This window comes from Lissotriton helveticus, chromosome 7 (assembly GCF_964261635.1).
Source record: "Lissotriton helveticus chromosome 7, aLisHel1.1, whole genome shotgun sequence".
Lineage (NCBI taxonomy): Eukaryota > Metazoa > Chordata > Amphibia > Caudata > Salamandridae > Lissotriton > Lissotriton helveticus.
The window spans coordinates 547364527-547386633 of NC_136068.1; the positions used below are offsets into that span (position 1 = coordinate 547364527).

The following is a 22107-nucleotide window of genomic DNA, read 5'->3' on the forward strand; positions in this document are numbered from 1 at the left end:
CATGTGTATGACCGTGCTGCTGCCTGTGGTTTACTTTTGCCCACGAACCCCTTGCTGACCAGAGAATCACCCGCGGACCCTCCCGCCTGTCTCCCGCTGCCTGTCTGCTCACCTGCCACCCAGAGCGGGGCCGCCGAGAGGAGACCGGCGAGGGGCGGACTTCAACACCCAGCAGCCCTTGCGGTGTTCCGCGTCACCGGGAAGCGTCAGGAGGCGCTTAAAATCGGCACCAGCCCCATCGAGTGGGGGAACTTTCCATGTGTATGACCGTGCTGCTGCCTGTGGTTTACTTTTGCCCACGAACCCCTTGCTGACCAGAGAATCACCCGCGGACCCGCCCGCCTGTCTCCAGCTGCCTGTCTGCTCACCTGCCAACCAGAGCGGGGCCGCCGAGAGGAGACCGGCGAGGGGCGGACTTCAACACCCAGCAGCCCTTGCGGTGTTCCGCGTCACCGGGAAGCGCCAGGAGGCGCTTAAAATCGGCACCAGACCCGTCTCGCGGGACGCCGGGTGAAGCCCGGCCAAGGGCGGGCCCGTTTAAGCCCGTTCAAGACCGGGTAAGACTGGACTGGGCCACCTCATTGACATTTGTAAAACTGTATTCATTATTCTGCCATATTTTCATTGCTTTAGCTCTTGTCATCGTGTAAAATCCCTTACTTGGGTTCCACTACCTTGAATTATGTCACCTAGAGGGACCAGGAGTAACAAGGCGCTCCGTACTGCCCAAACTACTGGCCCAATCGACCAGTTTATTGCCAGAGCAAATGACGCCATCAATCAAGGCGTACTTTTATTAGAACGGAGGGTCTCACAGGATTTGACTGCCGCTAAACGCTCTTCGTTGGGCTTATTGGCGGCAGCCAAAACCCCTCAGCGCCCCCCAGAACCTGATACTCTACTGGAAGATCATGTTGACCCTCACACAGTCCCAGGTACTGTGGACCTGTCAGTCTCATTAGAGCTATCAGCCCTCCAGACATCACAGCTATCTATGTCTTTGGAGAAGACTCCGGCTCTCTTCATTAGCCCGAGTCGGGACGACTCCACCATAACTACAATTTGGGGTAAAAGGGAGGGAGCAATACCAAAAAATAAAAAGAATAAAAGGAACCCTCAGCATAATAGGAATCCTCAGCAAAATAATAATTCTCACAAACAGACCCAAAAAACGACGCACTTTAACCTCCAACCCCTTCCTATCAACCAATCCCCCAATCAAGTTGCCCCTCCTCTGTACGAGGAGAACCCCATTCCCTCTGATACAATAAACCTCTCCACTACATCAGCCAATCTTAGCGTCAACAGTAATGTGGGTAGTAATAGTGAACTCTGCGGTTTAAATAACCATCTATTAGATAGGTTAGGGGCACTAATTAAATCTTACATCCAACCGATCGAACTCACCCTCATAAAAATAGAAAAACAGTTAGAAGAGTTATCCTCAACCCTAAAAACTAACAAAGGGTCTGCCCCCGGCCACACAATGGCCCATACTACGGCACATAAACCAAAATCCAAAAATCCCAATGATGGGGTGACAGTAACAAAATCATCTACCACAGTAACGGCCGCACACCACAAACCCTCACTTCCACGGGTGATTAACACCCCTACCTTACCGAACGCCCCTGTCCCTCCACCTACTCAGCCCACTATTCTGCCCCCTAAGCAAATTAAGACACCAGGGATCCAAAATACCATCTACAAGAACAGGAGGAAGGGTGGCCACTCTATTCACCTTCCCCCAGAAGCCGCCCCCTATGTTGTCATCATGACAGGGGTCCCCGAGCTGAACCTAAACTCTGAGGAACCGGGCTGGTCCCTTAGAAACAAGGTACTCCATTGGCTATCTGTCAATAGGCCCCTTCCCCCCTATTCTGACAACAGAGTTACTACAGTTCGCAGAGTCCCCTGGATAGGAAAAGAGCTAAAATCTATCCAAGGTGACTGCGTCATTGTCAACTTTGAGGATCCCCATACTGTAGAGCATATCTGCTCCTGGGGTACACAATTTACATCCGATGGAATTGGTACTAAAAGACTCTCCTTCTTCTATCCTCCAGTCCAACATTATAACACCGGCCCAGAATGGAACTGGACTCAAGTTGGAAACTGGAACAGAAGACGCGATTGGGCTGATTGGCCGAGTACTGGGGGTAGAGATGTAGCTCCAACCTTTGGATGGAGAGGTGTGCCATTGACCAACAGATATGACTGCCTGGAAATGGTGGACTGACCATTATCCGACAGTCATCAGGAAAGCACCGATCCACCCTCCCCAAAGTTTAATTTGCCAGAACAACCCTATCACTCTTTGTCCCCTCTTTCCACAACTAGTACTCTACTCATCCCAGAAGCACCAATTCCAGAAGTACCAATCTTATTACCTACATCAACACAACATTCTGCTTCTAAGAAAGACGTTCATATTACAACACATTCCGTTGCTCCACTAACACATACCTCTCTCAGCCCAGGAATTTTGTCTGCTGACCTCATGTCGAACAGCAGAAAGTCCACTCCCTCTACCTATCAGCTCTCTGTTCTATTTTGGAATGTTGCGGGTCTTCGTTCAAAGTTAAAACTTAAACCATGGTTGGACATAGTAAACACTCATCAAATAGTTTGTTTACAGGAAACTTGGGCTATAGACCCCATACACATTCAGGGCTATATAACGTTCCACTTCCCAGCTGGCATTACCACTCATGGCAGATCTAAGGGAGGTTTAGTGGTGTATATTTCAAACAATCTACCCTTAAAGAATTCATCTGTTTTATATACCACTGCGAACTTTCAAATTATCATGGTTGTATTTAGTAATTGTATGTTACATCTTTTTATTAATTTCTACAACAACCTTTGCCCCGCTGAATGTGTTAAGTCTATAAAAGAAATCTCCCTTGTCATAAATGAACAACGTAACAAGCACCCAACATATGTATGCTATGTGATTTGGGGGGGGGGATTTCAATGTCCCGCTGTGTGCCAACCATAAGAAAGGTTTCTGTGGTCTGTTAGATGAACACGACTGTCCACTAACTCATTTTACGCACACGCCCTTAGGCAATGCTTTGAATGATAGTCTTTTTACACTGGAATTAGATTACGCCAATGACTTAGAGGACCCTCCAGTCGAAATCAGACCCACTTTTCACGGCAGGGGCATGTTCAGCACTATCGATTTTATCTTATGTTCACTAGCGCTAAAAGGCAAACTCCAACGGTTTATCACTGGTACTGATATTTCAAGTGACCATTATCCCAACAGCATCACTTTGTCCATAGATACTGGTGTTTTTCATCCCACTAGGATCAGCCAATTAACCCACCAATCATTGGCCATGGATAAAGTCAATGGATTTTCTGTGAAATGGTCCAAAATCGACCCTGTAGTTATCAGTGGCAACGTTATATCAAAAACCCTTCCTTGGATAAACAATTGCCTGGCAGAGGACTCCCCACCTCAGTTGATCTTAACTAGTTTCTTAGAGATTTTATCAGAAATGCGGTCTGAGCTATTCCGCAACCACAAACCTGGTACTCAGGAATCCTTAAGATGGTTTGATACAGCTTGTCGAAAAGCTCTTCTGCCCTAAAAAAGGCATTACACAATTCAAACAGAAACCTAATTGAGATAGCTAAATTAAGAAAGGACTATAAAGTGGCTCAACAAAATTGTAAAAAGGAATTAAAGAAAAACTTATGGGCCCAACTGCACGAAAGCTGCCTAAGCAAAGACAGCTCCCAGTTTTGGCGCGTCGTTAAATCACCCTTTCTAACTGACGCTAAAACTCCTCAGCACCTCGACGTGACCCATTTCTCAAAAATATTTGGGGGTTCCCCAGTTGACATCTCAAAAACGGTCAAGCCAGCAGATGACCCTGCTAAGGCACAAGTTTATCCCATCGACCTCTATTTTAGCCTTAACGAGGTCATTCATGCATTAACATCTTCCAAAACTGGTAAGGCGCCTGGCCCCGACGGAGTCCCTCTAGACATTTTTGTAAATAACATTGAATTGTGGTCTCCTGTCGTCACCCAGGTGATGGCGGCAGTCTCGAAAACTGGCCTAATAGATTCTTGGTCCTCCTCTATTTTACTCCCCATCTTTAAAAAGGGGGACCGTAATAACCCAGCCTGTTATAGGCCCATTTCCCTCCTGGACTCCCTGGGGGAAGTTGCCGGGCGTCTGATCCTGGAACGTCTCCAGGACTGGGCGTCGGGGAATAACATCTTGACCGACCTCCAGTATGGGTTCCAGGAGGGACTTGGCACAGTCGAACAGGCATTAATTTGAACCCTTTTAATAGGCAAATATGCTGGGGCTAAGTGCGGCAACCTATATATAGTGTATGTCGACCTTAGCTCTGCTTTCGACTGTGTGATACATTCTAAGTTGTGGTCCATTCTTAGTGAACATGGGGTGGACCCTCCCCTTATTAAATTCCTTCGTGAGCTCTATTCCGACGCCACAGCGTGCGTGAGATACGGGATATGCGGCGAATTAACACCCTTATTCACAATAAATAGAGGAGTAAGGCAAGGGTGCGTCCTGGCCCCTTTCCTGTTCAACCTCTACACTAATGGGGTTGAGACGGCCATGCTGGAGGGGAGCCAGGACTTACCATCCATCAATCATCGCCCAATCCCCGCTTTATTATACGCGGACGATTCCGTCATTTTAGCAAGGACATTATCACAGCTGCAAAAACAATTAGACAAATATTGCCAGTTCATGCTCTCCCTTGGGCTAAAAGTTAACAAAAGTAAGACCTATGTCATGCACTTTGGTCCTAAGGCAAAGGACCCTAAACCCATCTTTATAGAACAGGTTAGATTGGAGCGTGCTAGGGAATATCCTTACTTAGGCATCTTAATGGACGACCAGTTAGCTTGGAAACAAGCAGTGGCAAGTAAAAAAATGCTCTTTCAAAGAGCAACTTCAGCTCTTGTTTCCTTCTCAAGAAAACTGGGTAAACCAGCCCCAAAAGAGTTGCTTAAAATTTACCACGCAAAATGCCACAGTGTAGCAACCTACGGTGCTGGCGTCTGGGGCTATGCTCCCGTAGACGGTTTACACTTGGTCCAAAATGGGTTTCTAAAATACATTCTGGCACTTCCCCAAAGTGCTCCAATATACGGTTCCCATATCGAGCTGGGTATCGATTATATAACTGATAACATCAGATGCCAGCCGATTCTTCTATGGCACCGTATATGGACTAAACCCCAATGCCATCTAACCCGCTCCCTATTACAAGACTGTCTATCTCTGGTGAATTGGAAAAAAATACCTTGGCTTTTATATGTTTCCAACTTCCTAATGGATTTGAACTGCGCATCTTACTTCATTGAACCGTCTTCATTATTAGACATTAGTAGAAAGGCGTTGAAAGCTCTCTGTCTACATCATCTGAGAGATCTCCGCCTTTTAAATGAAGTATCAAAGCCTACAAATGTGCAAATTCTTATGGTTCAAACCTCCCCTGGTATTCAGCCTTACTTAACATTCTTTCAATCTAATCACGAAAAATTTGTTCTAACTAGGTTCCGTTTTAACTCCTTTTTTCGCCTTGTTACCTTCCCAAATGAGCTAAACTGGTCACATGACCTGGCAAAATGTCCGTGTGATGGTGTATCTTCACAATCGACCATCCACCTCACTTTGTTCTGTCGCTACTATGAACAATCTCGCAAGCGCTGGATCATCCCACTTCTTCGAATAATGGGGTTGAGAACATGTCGGCCAGCTTATCTGGCACTCCAGATGTTAGACTCACCTTATGTAGCCTAATGTGTAGCTCTTTTTCTAAAATCATGTTTGAGAATACGTCGTAACATAGGGCTCCCTTCCCCTTGATTTGTTGTAAATTGCTGTCTTACCGATCAACTTGTAAATACTGGTTTTTAACCATGTTTTAAACACTATCTTGTTTTTACTTGTGTTATAATCCTGTGTTTTTAATTATTCATTCGATTTTTATGATGTACTTTTTATGATTCAACTGAATGTTAATCGAATAAAAGTTTTGAAACGAAACGACTGGCAGTGAGTGTATGAAAAGTTTCAGTGATCCGTCCATCATCTCATTGTGTAAGTCAACTCTGTCTCCACTTCTAGCTAGGACAAACTCCTCCCCAAGCGCTGCACTAGCCAGCCTCAGTGACTACCCACAGGTGGGAAGCTGTGCCCACTTGGGACACTTGGCATCCCCCTTGTAGTGTCCTTCCTGTTGACACTCATTACACTTGGGAGTGCCCTGCCTGCAGGAAACCATTCTTTTTTCTTCTCAGTAGAGAGATGAGAGTCCTGAACCAAATAATTATTATGGGACCCTATAGAGAACTCCTTGCTATTGTTTTTGCCACTTCTCCTTCTTCTGGGGAGGGCCCTGCCCACCCTTATGGTGAACCCCCCAGATACCTTTTTGGGGACCCTGATGCTGACTTGGGGTGGGCGGTAAACTTCCCTGCACCAGTGGAGTTTGCTGAGTTTTGCCAACTTTGTTCTCCTCTTGGAGCTCGGAGTTCGCCACAAACTCCACCAACCACGGCATGGTGGCGTTTAGTGGCCCCCAACCCTTGTAAGAAACAGGACATCATGAATATGGGAACGAGATGGTTGATTTTGTCCCCTGCGGCTGCATTTACATGAATAGATTTCCTAGCAGAGCTTCAGAGTGCTGTGGTTATCATTTATAGCAACATGTCTTTATCAGTTCATCACAAAAGAATTTGCAGTGATCCAGCTCCGCCGAAGGTGATCTACTACTATTAGTCTCCAGTCACTTGCAATTCCTGTTTTTCTTTTCTTTTTTTTTTACTACACATCTTCTTTGCGACCTCTTTAGGTCTGAGAGGGGCATTAGCTTGTGTTTATATGCTTCCAGGGCAGTTGGTTGGCCATGGTTTTTCCTAGGGCAGTCCTCATACACTCCAGCACAAAGAGGTTGGTTTTATCCAGGGTATCCCCTTTCTGCTTGCAGTCCCTAGGTCTGAACCACCTGCTCAGCAGAGGTTGCGGCACGGTGATACTGCGGCAGGAAGACCTAGGAATCTTGGCTCCCTGGGCCTTCTGGGACTGTACTGGAGATGCCAAGATAGCGAGACACTACAATGGCGAACCCTCGGTTAAACTTGCACGTTAAAACCTACTACAAATGTTAAGTGGCTTCTACAGGCACCAAGAGGGTTGCCAAACAGATACGGTGGAGGAAAGGTTGAGGGGAGAACACTACAGGAAGGAGCATTGCAGCACATGTGTTGGAGGGGGCACTACAGTGTTTGGGGTTGAAACGTTTTGAAAGAAGTGTGGATTATTTTAAGGATGGGGTACCAACAGTATGTAATTAGAGAGGTGCTGAACTGCCAACATGATCTGGTCACAACCTGGGATGCTTGTATAAAGTTTGCTGTAAATTACGAATTGTAACTTTGGTTCCTTAAAAAAACCATAATTTTGAAAGGTTTCTGCCCTTCATCTGTGCACTTAAACTCCCATACTTTATTACTGTTTCCAGCCATGTAAGTCTGCATGCCCTGAATGCTGTGGATTACTATAAGCAGTGACATTTCAGTTGATTTACAACTGGCAGTTTGTTAGCTGCAGATAACTATTTCATGCAGAAATATTTGATTTCCTGTAAAATTAGCTCACTATTTTCCAGAAGTTTCCAGACCTCCATTTGGTGGGGATTAATAAAATACTCCTGCATCTAAGGTGAAAACCATGCCATGACATGAGTGTTTTCTTCTCTTGTTTAGATGTTAAGCTACAGAAAAATAGCATCAACAATATAATCTGGGTATGGCAGCTAAAATAATGCACCTTTTACTTACATGCTCCTATTTAGTAATAATGCATTTTCCTAATAGCGCTTCCCACCACAATTCTTCCAATTTGTACCGCTGCAGAGGTTTCTTCTTTTTTTTTTACTTGCTCTTCATTTCCCTTAAGATTGCTACAAATGGACAAAGGGATCACTTAGGGGGAGGCAGAACTCCCAGAATCTTGCAGAGTTTCTATGCAACTCTGCGAATTCCGCGGAGTAAAACTCTGCAATTTCTGCCCACCCCTATTGTTAACCCAGTGGTCTACCTCCTTAGCAAGCTACCTGGGGTCAAAGAGCTTACTGTCAATCAAGTGCTGGCTCAGATCTGGAAAACAAAGACTAAACAAGCTCTTTTTCAACCCACTTATACAGCCCCTGATAATCTTTAACATCACTGCACCTCACCCAACCATCCAGTGCCTTGCAAATAGAGTTAACACAATCCACCCAAGTAGGTGGAGATAGTTTCTGCCTGTCCCTGACCTTCTGCCTGAACTTCTCTGTGGTCAAACTATATTTCCTAATATGGGCTTCTCTAATGAAGGAATACCTCATCCTGTCTCTGCCATCTAGGGCGTGTAGGGTGTCCCTACCCTCAGTAGGGATATGCTTCTACAGATTTGCCCCCCCCATCCTCATCAAGGATCTTGTGCATCTTTAGGGCATTCCCATAAGCCTCAAGACCTATATCTATGTCATCTCCCACTCAATGGTCAGGCACCAGACCCTTGAGAATGAGTACCCTCTTATCAGAGGACACTGAAGAGCTTGACACTGAAGAAATGCTGTCACGATCTTGGCTGGACTCAGCCCACCTGGCCGTCATGTCCAGCTCTTTCAGGGTTAGCTTCTGAGCCAACATTATTTTTTTTTCTTCTGTGACCAATCTCTTCTCTTACAAAGCTTTTTCTTTCTCCAATTTCAGCTTAGCCAGCCCCAATTATAAATTTCTCTCTTTCTTCCTGTCTTCCAGCTCCTCTAGGAACAGGCCTCCTGGGTGATATACTGCTCCCTTCCCTGGTGGGAACAACTGCTCCTGGCAGGATGTTGGCCCCATGTCCCACAGGCAGTCCCAGATTATTCAGTGAATCTGGTCAAGCTCTTCACTATCATCCAGTTCCTCATCCCCCTCTGGAGTTACAGTTAGTGCATCACAAGCTTTTGCTCAGGCCCTCAGTGCCTTTTGCAGTTACCCCTTCCTTGTAGAAAGCTCCAAGACCTTGGAGATACATAGGTTGTGGGATGTAGAGATGCAGGTTCTGTCCTTCTAACTCCCAGGCAAGAGGGCAGCAGGCAGCAAGCAGCAGGCCAGCACAACATAGCAGTTCAGCAAAGTGGCAGTGCCTCAAGCAGCACAGCAGTCCTTCTTCCTGGTAAAATGTCATCAGTTCCAGAAGTGTTCCGAGTTGGTGGTGTCATAGGTCTAGTACTTATACCCAGTTGGGCCTTTGAAGTGGAGGAGACTTCAATGAGATGTCTTTGAAGTACACAAGTACATTTCTTTACTGCCCTGGCCCCAGACACACTAGATGGGGAGTATGCAACCCTTTGTTAAAGAAATTCCCTAGAACGCCCATCCTATATTGCTTACCAAAGATTCACAAAAATCCGGACGAGCCCCCAGGACGACCTATCGTTTCGGGGTGCGAGTCCTGTCTAGAGCCACTCTCAAAGTACATAGACTATTTTCTAAAACCATTTGTGGGCACTGTCAAATCATATTTGAAAGACACAACCGACTTCTTGTTAAAAATTGAAGGAATGGAGTTTGATCCAATGAAAGAAATGATGGTGACTATGGACGTTACGTCCCTATACACCCAAATCCCGCAGGATGAGGCCCTAGAGGTATTAGAACTATACCTCGAAAGCAGGGAAAGACCACACCAAGTACCAACCTCATTTATTGTGCAATTGGCAGAGGTAACACTGAAGAAAAACTACTTCAGGTTTAACGACAAATTCTACATGCAGATCAAAGGTACGGCCATGGGCTGTCCCTATGCGCCGGAAATGGCCATACTATATATGGCTGAGTATGAAAATAGATTCATCTATTCGAACAATCCCTACAGCAAATACATAAAACAGTGGTTGAGGTACATCGACGACGTGTGGATCCTGTGGCAGGGGAGCCGCACGGAGTTGATGGACTTCCACCTGTGGATCAATAATAGGCACAAGGATATAAAATTTTCCTTGGAGTCCAGTAATGAAAAAATGACATTTCTTGACATTGAAATAACTTGCACAGATGGTCTCCTAAAGTCATCTCTCTTTAAAAAGAAGACGGATAAAAACACGATCCTTCACCATCGAAGCGCACATCCCAGAAGCTTAAAAGATAACTTGCCATATGGACAGCTACTTCGGATTCGAAGGAACTGTTCTGAGGTAACTGAATTTGAAAAACATGCAATAAGATTCTGTGGAGAAATGAAGGACCGAGGGTACCCAAAAAAACTGTTAAGCCATTCTAGGAAAAGGGCACACTATACCCCACGGGAGTGCCTACTTGACCGCAAAGTAAAACAGGACCTGGACAGGTTGGTATGTGTGACCACATTTGGACCTGATACCCATAAAGTACTACAAATGGTCCTTAAAAACTGGCATTTGTTGGAAGAACTCGAATGTGCTTTTCCACGGCCGATATTCGCTTATAAAAAAAACAGAAGTATTGGCCAATGTGTCATCAGAGCTGATGTATTAATCCCCAAACCAAAAAGTGATCTCCTATCAAAATGGGGTCTCAAACCCATAGAGGGCCACCATAAATGTGGCAATTGCATATCGTGCGATTCGACCATGGAGGGGGTCGAATTTGAGCACAGGGGAATAAAGTGGAAAATGAATGGTTTTTCGAACTGCAGGACACGTAATGTTGTGTATGCAGTTGTCTGCAGTTGTGGTAAAATATATATAGGCAAAACAACACAGCAGATTAACAGCAGGATTACCCAACACAGGTCCAGAATTAAAAAGAAGGTGTTGAGCGCACCGATGGTCCAACATTTTTTGGATTCAAATCATGCTGAAACTGACTTTAGGTGGACCGTACTGAGTACCATAGCGCAATCAGGAAATAAAGGTCCTATTGATATTGATGATACCTTGCTTAGAAAAGAAGCATATTTGATCCTTAAATTCAATAGTATACAACATGGACTGAACACGCTTTCCGAGGTATCAAGGCTGTAAAAAATAAAAAATTACATGGGGCTCCATGGATTACTGCTGATTACCCCCTAAAATCGATGTACCACTAGTGAGGCCAAAGGTGGGCAATACATAAACACACAAGATCCGAATTGGACAATTATGATTACGGCTAGAGCGAGTAGAGTTCTGTTTTTCACAAAAAACTACATTTCCCAGAACCACTAAGGTCACATGATCGCTTTAAGTAATCATGTGACAGGGCCGCCATCACCCACAGTGAGGTGATTGAGACGCTGTAGTAAGCTAAAAAGAGGTAAGGAACGCCTGTGGGGTATTTGGATGATATCCGCCAGGATTTATGCTGGTATTGGGGACTAAAACCGTGCTCCGCTTTCTTTAATAGAGCGCGAACGCGAGAAGTACCGGAATGGTCTAACGTGGTGTGCACAGCGGGAATCCGTGAGACCGATTGCAATGAGGTCAGTACGGAGTTGCTGGGAAGCGTAAACAGCCCCCTGCATGTAAATTCTGAAACTAAGAATCTGCGCATTGTTATATCTTGACAGATTACCCGCAAAGCTAAAATTACCAAACATATGAAGTGAGGCGCCCCAAAGTTAACGTTGGATACACGCAGGTACGAAAGACCTTGGTAACGCTGTGAACACACCTTAACACACCTTAACCTTAATGTAAATAAATCCCCAAGTGGTTAACTAGCATTATTTTGCCCTTAGGTCCGAAAAGGGAGCTGAGCTGTAGGGGTACGCTCATACACAGAACCATTAAGGTATGTCATGCAGTGTTCTTGTGTATGTAATCGCAATGCAAAACGAGAATGTGAATCTAACAGGATTTCATTGATAGACCAAGACTCAAATATAGGAGACTAGACGGCTACAGGGGAGGTAATATGGCTTTACCATACACTAGTAGGACAGCAAAAGTACGAGGCTAGAAGGAATAACACAAAAAAATTTTTATTTTTTTTTTCTCTTTTACACACATGCAGATAAAAGTGACAAAGCCCTGAGGAGAACCCATAAGTGTTTATTGGTGTTCGAAACGCGTCGGCAGGACGGAGATAGAAAAGAATTTTTTTGAATTATTCATGTTTATTGACTTGTGAAGTACTATGTAATATCTCTGGTTGATTGTGACTTTGTTCACTACTGTTCTCTTTATTATAATCATTGATGGTCAGGAAGGCAAAGAGTTGATATTTGCCTTGGGAACAGCTAAGAATTGTGGAAGCTATGTTGTGTATAGTGAATGTATATATTTACGTAGTAATGTTTTTTGATGATTGTTTTGCATAAGTTGTTTGTTTATATGTGATATGTATATATGTGATATATGTGTAGTGTCATTTTTTCTGACATAAACTAATGATTTTTTCTAAATAATTGAAGTGAAAAAAACAGGTACAAATAAATATACCTAACATATCTAAATAATATTGATCTGTTGCTTAAATTGTGGAGCAAACAAAACAAGGTGGGCTGGCACTTTCTTCTTTCTTATACTTGAGTGGGTGGCACAATCAGAGCTTCATGCTCACTAGTAGCATTTCATTTACAAGCCCTGGGCACAGGTAGTGCACTTTACTAAGAACGTATCGGTAAATTAAATGTGCCAATTTTGGATAAGCCAATGTTACCAGGTTTTAGGTATAGAGCACATACACTCTTAGCACTGTTTAGCAATGGTAAAGTGCCCAGATTCCTAAAGCCAGCAAAAATGAAGTTAGCATAACAGTAACAATAGGAGGTCTGAAGGCAAAATGGCAGGGGAAATCACACCAAGGATGCCAGGTTCAACACAAGGGATACTAGAGTGCTTTACCGAGACAGTACAAGTTTACCAAAGGTACAAACAAATGTAGTGGCACAGTGTGGGCGCCATCCTGTGTACAATGGAGCATTTTGTATTGCTACTTTTAAATGCAATTTTTGATAGCATGAGCCTTTAACTGGCCTTTACTGCAACTAAGGGAATGATTTAGAATTTGGCAAATGGATTTCTCCTTCACTGACATATATAAAGTCTGACGTATTACAAGTGCCTTTGTATATAATACATTGGTAATACAGCAGACATGATATCCATAGCTTTTGCAATTGAGTAACCTGTCAGCTGATCTCTAAATCAGGCCCTAAATCACCAGAGACAACCACTGAACTGGCAACTGAATTTGGACTGAAGAAGAGCAGGGCCTTATTTGGTCTTACAACCTATGATTGTGATATGTTGCAAAAGCATCCTTTTTCAATCATGGTGCCTTTGCATTAATGCCCACTATAGTATGCCTCTTCTGCATCTAAGTGAAAATGGAATTTTAGTCATTCATTTTTCATTTAATGTACTGCATGTTTTTATGAAATAATGTGGACTTCCGCCCATTTATATGTCTGGTTTTAGCCAAGACCTTTATATTTGGCTACAATTCTATGTATAAAATACCTATGGGGGCTTTCAGCCAGCCCTCCTCATCCATTGGTCTGTTATTGGGACATTCACATTTTTCCTTCTGCTCTGTATAGCAATGGCTAACTTCACTGTGTGTGACAGCAGTTTGCCATGTCACCAGAAAAACATCCACACTCAAAGTAGATCCCTTCAGTGCCAGGTACTGCTATGGCTATGTGTGCTTTTCGAGAAATATGTGTTTGAGGCATATGAGCTGCAGATTGTACACTATACATAGATTGCCACCTAGTGTTGGGCCCGGATGTTTGCAGTTTGTTGTTCTCCTGAAAAGTTCTTTGGAAGTCACGAGTTAGGTGACTCCTCCTTTGGACCACATTGCGCATGGGCATCGGCTCCATCCCCAGATTGTTTTTTTTCGCCATCGGGCTCGGATGTGTTTCCTGTGTTCCTGTTTGGAACCGAATTTCCTTCGGCGCGCAATCCTCACCCAGTTCGACGGTATTGTTTCGATCGCGCTACATCAACGTGATTCTCTACCACTTTGAAGTCTTCAATTCCGGACATCGAAGATGGCCTTCGGGCCTACCTAGGCCTCACTTTCTGGCTCATGGAAAGGACGCCATTCAAGAAGTGTCCTCAATGTGGGTCGAAGTATCCCCACACCGACCTACATGAGGTGTGCAACCTTTGCCTCTCACCGGAGCACGAGGCCAAAGACTGTTCGGCGTGTGCCTCATTCCGCTCCAAGAAGACCATTCGGGACCGACGAGCTCGAAGAACTATGGCTCGCTCGTCAGCTTCCATTTCCGACGACATCTTCGACGAGGGCGTCGACGTGCCAGAACACCAGCATGCCGAGGAGAGCATCTGATCCTCGGATGCCAAAGACTCCGACGTCGAGGAAGTCTCTCCAGCTCAACGGGCCTTAAGTAAGACCGTCGACCCCACCCCTTCCTCGACACCTTCAAAAAAGGCTTGGGTCACACCCTCACCTTTGGGCTCGGGTGCACACCGAGAGACTGCTTCCAACGCCCCGCCTTCGGGCCCGGCAAAGAAGCCCATTAAGCCTTCAGGAGGCTCGGGCTCGAGCCAGCCTACTTCGAGTGCCGACCCAGTACCGACACTGAAGAAAAAGCCATCTTCCTCTTCCACGTCGACCGTTGCTTCGACACCCAAGCACACGGCGCCGAAGACTGGCAGCGGTTCATCGATGCCGAAACCACACTCGGAGCCGAGTAAAAAATCAACCAAAGCTCCAGATTCACATGCATCGGAGCCGAAAAAACTTTTGGAGTCGAAAAAACAGGTTCCTGTGAAAGACGCTTCGAAGGGGCACACTCCTAAGCCAGCTACCGACTTGGTCCCTAAAAAACCTACGTGGCCGAAAATTTCGATGCCAAAGGATTTGCTCTGCCCACAGGAACTTTTTACACCGGATCCACAGCAAAAAACTCTTGTAAAGGATCCTAAAACTGGACAAATGACTCTCAGCTCCAAGAAGAGACCACTTGAGGTGCCAGCACCTCCTCCCCCTGCAAAGAAGAGAGACATTGCAACCTCTCCATTAAGGGTCCCTTCTCCACCACCTCCCCATACAGTTCCTCCTCCTACATCACCTCCACCTCATCATTCTCCTACACCATCTCATAATCCAGACGATGATGTACACACAGTTTCTGATTATGAAGGTGGGGGTGCATATTACCCACAGACTAATAGTCCCCCTCAGGAACCTAATCCATGGGATGATTACAACACTCCTGATGTGCCTAATGTCCCACAAGATGATGTATACCCTTCCAGAAATTCCCCACCAGAATACACCATAGGTTTTAACCTATTAGTTAAAAGGGCTGCACAATATCATGGGGTGGACTTACACACCAATGCAGTAGAGGAGGACTTCCTGTTAGACACTTTTGACAACACACAAAGGTCTACTGCTATTTTACCTATGTTCAAGGGCGTCATCAAGCACACAACAGAGGTTTTTAAAGACCCCGTCAGAGCTAGGGTCCTCAATCCTCGCATTGAGAAGAAATATAAAGCGGCCCCTGCAGACCCAGTTCATATTAAAGGCCCAGCATAATTGGATTCTTTAGTGGTGTCCAATGCACGTAAACATGCTAATTACCAAACAACAGGTGAAGCCTCACCACCAGACAAAGAATCTTAAGCTCCTAGACGCCTCTGGCAAAAGAACTGCGGTACAAGCAGCTATCATCTGGCGCATTGCCGACACCCAAGCGTTGGTGGCAAGATATGACAGGGCACATTATGACGAACTAGAGTCCATCATGCAGCACCTACCTGATAAATATAAAAACGGAGGTAGCAAACTCTTACAAGAAGGTAAAAATATCACCAATACCACCTCCGTTGTGCCCTGGATGCCGCAGATACTCCCTCAAGGGCAATTAATACCAGCACCCTACTACGTAGACATGTCTGGCTACGTATTTCAGGTTTCAAACCTGAAGTACAAAACTCCATACTTAATCAGCCATTTGATGAGTCACACTTAATTTGGCCCAAATTTTGACTTGTCTTTAGAAAAAATGAAAAAAGACACTGACATAGCAAAATCTATGGGAACCTTGCAGCAGCAAGCTACCAGACGTTCTTTTCGTCGCTCATCATTCAGAGGCAACACAAGAGGCTACTCCGCAGAAAGTCCCTCCTCTTCCTACAAAACCCTGGCCAATCCACATTTACAAAGGGCTACCAGAGAGGGGGTTACAGGGGTAACAACAACAAAGGCAGAGGCAAAAACAACACCTCCCGCTCTGCCTCTAGCCCTACCCAATTACTTTCCTCCCCTTCCCCCTCAACATTCCACTCCTGTGGGGGAAAGACTCCAACAATTCCTGCCTGCCTGGATCAACATCACATCAGACAGGTGGGTGCAACAAATTATTCAGTCAGGTTACTGTCTAGAACTAACATCTACCCCCCTAAACATACCACCCAAACAGCGTCCAATGTCACAAGAACATCTATCACTGTTAAAGCAAGAAGTAGTATCTCTGCTAGAAAAAAGTGCAATGGAACTAGTTCCTCTGCACCAGCAAAACAAGGGGGTTTACTCCCTATACTTTCTAATTCCAAAGAAGGACGGCTCTCTAAGGCCTATTTTAGACCTCAGACCGCTAAACATATACATACAGTCAGACCATTTTCACATGGTCACACTCCAGCAAGTCCTTCCTCTCTTGTCACAAGACGACTTCCTGGCTACTCTAGATCTCAAGGACGCATACTTCCACATTCCCATTCACAAGCCTCACAGTAAGTATCTCAGGTTTGTAATAGACGGGCAGCACTACCAATTCAAAGTACTCCCATTCGGAGTCACTACAGCACCAAGGGTGTTCACTAAGTGCTTGGCAGTGGTGGCATCGCATCTACGAAGACAGCACATCCATGTCTTCCCGTACCTCGACGACTGGCTCATAAAAGCCAGCTCCCATAATCAATGCGTAAAACACACTCATGCCACCATACAGCTGCTCCACAACTTGGTGTTCACAATAAACCACACCAAGTCCCATCTACAACCATCCAAAGTACAACAGTACCTTGGTGCCACAATAAACACCTCAACAGCGCTAGCTTATCCCACTCCAGCAAGGATAGTCAGCATGTAAAATGTCCTAACCAAGTTTCAGCTACAACACTCCCTCCCAGCACGAGTATTCATTCAACTCAGAGGGATTATGGCCTCTTGCATCTTCATAGTACCCCATGCAAGACTTCAAATGCGTCCGCTATAAGAGTGCTTATCACGTCAATGGAACCAGGCTCAGGGTCACTTGACAGACTTAGTGTTGGTAGACGGTCTGACTCATCGCTCTCTGCAGTGGTGGAACACCAAAAACCTTTCCAAGGGACGACCGTTCCTAGAGCCAGTTCCTCAGATAATCTTGACTGCGGACGCATTGCTCTTCGGCTGGGGAGCTCACCTACTGCAACACACCATGCAAGGCAGGTAGACACCGCAACAAAAGTTACTCCACATCAATTATCTGGAGTTACTAGCAGTATTCCTGGCACTAAAGGCTTTCCAGAAGCAAGTAGCAAACAAAGCTGTGTTAGTCCGCACAGACAACATGACAGCAATGTATTACATACAGAAGCAAGGAGGCACGCACTCCCTGCAACTATCTCAACTAGCACAGGATATATGGAGGTGGGCCATACCTCAGAACATATTCCTTTTAGCCCAACATGTCCCATGAGTACAAAATACTATAGCGGATCTGTTAAGTCGTCAAACACAACAGACCCACGAATGGGAACTTCATATGCAAGTTCTTCAGCCATTCTTTCAGATGTGGGGACAACCTCAGATAGACCTATTTGCCACCCACGAAAACGTAAAATGCCCAAGCTTCGCCGCCAGATATCCACACCCACTGTCCAAAGGCAATGCGATATGGATGAATTGGTCAAACAAATTTACGCATGCTTTCCACCTCTACCACTCATGCCACTAGTAGTACGCAAACTACAGCAGCATTCTCTGACCCTAATCCTAGTTGCTCCAATGTGGGCCAGACAACTGTGGTACACCACACTGCTACAACAGTCTGTGGTACCACACCAAAAACTGCACCTATCTCCACACCTCTTAACACAGAACCGTGGAGAGATCAGACACCTGGACCCAGCTCAGCTCAACCTTGCGATCTGGCTCCTGAAGTCCTAGAATTTGGATATTTGAACCTTCCTCCAGACTGCATGAATGTCATTAAAGAAGCTAGACGTCCTACCACTAGGGCATGTTATACAGCCAAGTGGAAACGATTTGTTATATATTGTCATAACAATGATATTAATCCCTTAGATGTGGCTATTCAACACATCATAGGTTACTTACTGCATCTTCAAAGATGTAACTTAGCCTATACGTCTATTAGACTGCATCTGGCTGCAATAGTAGCATATCTGCAAAATAGACAACATCTATCTCTGTTCAGAGTGCCTACCATTAAATCCTTTATGGAAGGCCTTAAGAGAATAATTCCTCCCAGAGTACCACCTTCACCTGTATGGAATTTAAACGTTGTTCTCACACGGCTAATGGGGCCTCCCTTCGAACCCTTTCACAAATGTGAATTACTATTTTTAACATGGAAAATTGCATTCCTAGTAGCTATTACTTCTTTGCGCAGAGTTAGTGAACTACAAGCACTAACCATTCAAGGACCCTTTCTGCAAATGCATCAAAATAAGGTTGTTCTGCGTACTAATCCAAAATTCCTACCTAAAGTCATTTCTCCTTTCCATCTCAATCAATCTGTGGAACTGCCCATTTTCTTCTCGCAACCACAGTCAGTAGCAGAAAGAGCTGTTCACATATTAGATGTCAAAAGAGCGTTGCTATACTACATATAAAGAACACAACCCTTTCGTAAGACAAAGCAACTTTTTGTGTCTTTCTCACCACCACACAAGGGTAATCCCATTTCAAAATCTGGGATAGCTGGATGGATTGTCAAATGCATACAGATTTGCTACCACAAAGCTAAACGTACGCTATCTGTTCCTCCTCTACCAGAAAGATAGGAGCTTCAATGGCATTTTTAGGGAACATTCCCCTAGATGACATCTGCAGAGCAGCTACATGGTCTACACCGCACACATTCACAAAACACTATTGTGTAGATGTGCAAACAAAACAACACGCTAATGTGGGCCAGGCTGTTCTCAAAACATTATTCCAAAGTACTGCAACAGATAGGGGTGGTCGCCGCTAAGAGTGGGTACTGCTATATAATCTATGCATAGTGTTAAATATGCAGCTCATTTGCCTCGAACGGAAAATGCTACTTACCAGTATGCATCTGTTCTTGGCATGTAGAGCTGCAGAGTTGTACACGCCAACCCGCCTCCCCGGCTACCCTTGTCTGCTCCAGTATTATCTTAATTTGATACAAATTACACGGGCATCCTTCCTGTACTTGCAAAGCTCCATCATTTCCCTAATGGCGAAAAACAATCTCGGGATGGAGCTGAAGCCCATGCGCAATGTGGTCCAAAGGAGGAGTCACCTAACTCGTGACTTCCAAAGAACTTTTCAGGACAACAACAAACTGCAAACATCCGGGCCCAACACTAGGTGGCGATCTATGCATAGTGTACAACTCTGCAGCTCTACATGCCAAGAACAGATGCATACTGGTAGGTAGCATTTTCCTTTTCTTCTAGCCAATATATTTTTTTTAATCGACTGAGGTCCAACAGCCTCCCCAACACAACAGCTTCCCAAAAAACATGATAAAACAGTGCTTGTTTTACCTTGGTTCCTTACTGTGTTTTTCTTCTACCTTTTTTGTTCCTTAGCATTTTTGTATTCATTTAATGAACCTATTTATTAATTATTTGTAAACAGCTTTGGATAAAAGATCTATAGAAATTAAAATAAATAAGTTGCCGAGCAGTTTACATACCAGCTTTCACCAGGGATTGGTCCAGATAAATATGTGAAATAAATCAGATTGTCTCAGTGAGACTCCTGGTTTGTATGTTTTGCTCATGATGTTCTTAGTGCATACCATCACAAGCACCTAGTCACCAGTTTGCACTTTCGGAAATGTAATGATTGTGCCTCAGAAGAGGCAATAGGAAAGGAAATACTAAAAGATTCAAACTAAATGGGACACCCGGGGGTCTATTGCTCCAGAATCTTGGCTTCTAATCTGGAATCAGTTGTATCCCATAAAATCACTCCCTCTATCTCCTAAACGAAATACTGGCTCCTAAAGAGGCCATTCTGGACCCCTGCATGACTATAAGCTGTCCCTAGAGGGAATCCAACACGTTGGAACATCAATGAAGCCACGGGGAACCTCACCCACTCACTTTTACACTGCAGCGTGGTCTCTCCATTCTGGGACTTCATTATTCGACTTCATCCACGGTGTACTCGGAGTCCATCTGAAAATAGACTTTCTTTCCCTAAAACTGAGGGGTATATTATCAAGGGGTTTTATCTCCGCTTTTTTGGCTTTAAAAGCCAAGAAAGCGGAGATAAAATTATCTCCCTATTACCAAGCTGTCGCTAACACCAGTTAGCGACAGCTAATAGGAGATAGCGACCATCATGGGCCCCACTTTGCATGTCAGTGATATTTATCACTAATGACATGCAAAGTGGGCGTGCCAAGATGTTAGCGACTGGAAACAGTCGCTAACATCGCTATCTCCTATTACCAACTTTTGGAGATATTCGCGCTAAGCGCGAATATCTCCAAAAGCTAACACCTGCCCTGAGCAGTTCTTAGCCATGTTATCCAATGGGAGGTGGATAACATGGCTAAGAGCATTTGCTCGATAATGCATGAATATCGCTGACTTTTCAGCGATATTCATGCATTGCGGCCGTTTTTTATCGCATTTGCGATAAACCTTGCTAATAGCAAGGTTTATCTGCGATAAAAATCGCCGGTTTGCGGCGATAATTTTTGTCTCTAAACAAGTTAGAGACAAAAACTATCGCTAGTTGTTGGTAATATACCCCTGAGATTCTTAGACCCGCAAATGAAGTCACATAATGAAGCCTCCTTGTAGACATTCGATTATCTGCGGCCTGTAAGACCGTGCTCGCTAATTGGAAAACAACAGCTGCTACTTCGTTTCAACCCTGGCTGAATTGAGTTGCTTACTTAAGGGGAGCTGCCAGGGTAACTCTTCAAAACTCACCCTGGCGAATTCTCAACAACTGTTTTGCCACTACCAACCCTCCATAAGTCCCCTACCTGATCACAGGACGACCTCTTCTTGACTACTGATACTGAATCCCTTTCTTACCCATCGCCAGACTGTTGCCTTCCTAAACGTGTGTATTTTAAAAGTGCGCATTTTATGAGCTGCATTTCGAAACTTTTCAAATGTATATGTACTTTAAAACATATGTCCTTGCAATTTGCACTAAGTCGCAGGTTTGCGCCCGACTGCTGGAAACCTCTTGAGCCCTTTTATCCTTAAACTATTATTTCACACTAGAATTTGTTTTATTTCAACTATGATTTTCTTCTTTCTCCCCTTTTGTTTTTTCTACTGCTTATTACCCATTAAATAATCTTGTACAAGAGAACTGTTTTTCGTAACTGCATATCTCGCCATATATTAACGTATTGTTTCTCTTTTGTTTTCCTTGTTCAAAACCCAATAAACATTCTTTGAAATTAAAAAATAAATCCCCTTAATTCGTTTTTTACCCATCTATAATTTTTTGTTATGTGTGTCCCTCCCCCAAATCATATTTCCCTCATTTCATCTTCTACACAGGGGCAGAGGAGTAATGGGGGAGCCTCGCATAACATGCCCTCTCCTCCCTGTCCCAAATTACCCCAAAACATACCAGACCTCCTGTCACACATTCCCGCTCCTTGTCTCCAAAAGAAGTGTTCCCTGCACTCCAGCGCTGCTCTGACAAGCTCTGACAGAGTCCAGCCATACCAGCCTGGAATTTCTTTATGACGTAGCAACAGTGATTTACGAGATCTGTATCCCACGGTTGTTATGTCACAGCGGTGGATTAACACATTTAGAATGTGACATTCACGATAATGGCTCTCAGTGAGAGCATATACATAACTACACTATTACTAACATGAATTATCACAATTACATGATTGGTATCACTTTCATTTAAATGCCCTTTGTTCCCTTT

At 44.5% G+C, this 22107-nt stretch overlaps 1 protein-coding gene across 2 annotated transcripts in view; it reads left to right on the plus strand.

Moving 5' to 3' along the window:
* LOC144766880 (up-regulator of cell proliferation-like) overlaps nucleotides 1-22107 on the plus strand; it is a 198895-nt gene that overhangs the window by 74350 nt on the left and 102438 nt on the right. The gene's annotated exons all lie outside the window — the stretch shown is intronic.